Source organism: Rhagoletis pomonella, unplaced genomic scaffold, assembly GCF_013731165.1.
Source record: "Rhagoletis pomonella isolate Grant_MI unplaced genomic scaffold, Rhpom_1.0 Rhpom_scaffold_00001, whole genome shotgun sequence".
Taxonomy (NCBI): Eukaryota; Metazoa; Arthropoda; class Insecta; order Diptera; family Tephritidae; genus Rhagoletis; species Rhagoletis pomonella.
In genome coordinates this window covers 25,622,293-25,624,100 of record NW_023458555.1, presented here as the reverse complement: position 1 = coordinate 25,624,100, position 1,808 = coordinate 25,622,293, and positions in this window count along the sequence as shown.

Genomic DNA, 1,808 nt, shown 5'->3' with positions numbered 1-1,808 from the left:
TACAATTTGTGTGGCTTAGTAAAATAACAGTCCCGCTTAAAGAGGGTGTAGAGAATTTGTGTATAATGGAATACACTCAAATTGTCGCACCAAATATTTAGTAAGTGATTTCAACTGTGGCTTAAACTGTAAGTAATAAAGCTTTGCAACTACCCCTCCGCAGCCCCTCTGATTGGAAAGCACAATTTGAGAGAGAAATTTTCGACCTTGGCACACCTATCCTCAATCCAAAAGAAGTTGAATAAAAATGCCTAATAAAACGGTTCCCTGCATCTTATTCCAGATATTTCATGATTGAAAAATCCATTCCGAATGAAATCTTAGCTGATCGTTTGGTCGTTTTTTTTTCAACAATTACTTTTTTCGATCTATAAATATTTTTAATTACTTTTTTATCTTTATTTTTTGGTTAATTTAATGTAACAATGTATTTTATAATTACGAAAAAATAATTATGGAATTGAAAAATAACTAATAATTAGATACTATAAAATGATACAAGAATAATAAAAAGAACGAATTAGTTTGAACCAAAAAATTTATTTTAACCAAATATTGTATATTTTAATATACAATGTAAAATTTAAATATGTATGGAGGAGTATTCTACGACCATTCTTCTTAATCTTTCTTGGTAGGAAGGATCATCTATCACGTTGATTTTGTAGCGGTTCCAAACGTTTAAGAAGTCTCTATGAACTGATTCACCTGGCTGCTCCGACCACAATCAAAATCCTTCGCCATCCAAAAAATGCAAGGAATGCTCAAGATGTTCAAAAATCAAGTGAATTTTCAATGTCATAGAAACTTTTGTACTGGCATAAGCCTTTTTCAATTCTTTAATGAATTTATCTAAATCCTGGCCGGGTGGTGACATAGAAAAACAGCAATCCACAATTTTGTTCATAGCTTTGAAAGCAGAAATGAAAGGTGTAAGTGCAAATTTGCCTACATTTGAATAAATTTCTGGACCATCAAGCGCATCTGAATTTTGTAGAAGTTGCTTTTGTAAGTAGCGGAACTAATCAGTTCCAGAACAAATGGTTAACCTAACCTTGTAAGACACGTAATTCAGGAATTGGACATTTTTCAATAACAAGTACATTATCATCTTCTTTGAGGAGAGGTGAGTGATTTTCCATTGCCAGTTTCTTATTTTCACCTCCAAGAACAAACTGCTCATGATCATTTTTTAAATTTCCATAAGTTTTTTAAAGTACGACGACATGTTCCACAAATTCCGAGAGGAAATCGAGAATAAGACACTTCAAAATTGCATTTACATGTTTTTTTTAAGATTCTCATATTTCTCGCTGATGGCATTATTACTTTGATGATTGCTAAAAACAATTTTTTTTTTCACAAGAGCAACACACTTTTTACCGATTTTCGTCGTGTTTACTTCTCAAACTTATTTTTTCCATTGTTTTACTACTAAGACTTACGCGTACATACAAAATTTACGTAAGACGAAAAAAGTGACTTAAAAAGGATATTGTTACTTGGGCCCGAAAAAATATTTTAAGATCGAAAAGAGTAACTGTTGAAAAAACTGCTAAACGATCAGATAGGATTTCCTTCGGAACGGATTTTGAAACTATGAAATAGCTGGAATAAGATGCGGTGAACCATTTCATTAGGCATTTTCATTAAACTTCTTTTTGATTAAGGATAGGTGTGTTGGCGAGTCCTAAAGAAAGCAGAAATCGAAATTTTTTCATACCGTTTTCTTCTTATTCTTCTTTATAGCCCGATTACAAAGTGCAATATGCCGCCGAAAAGATATTTTTGAGTATTAATTTTTTTTT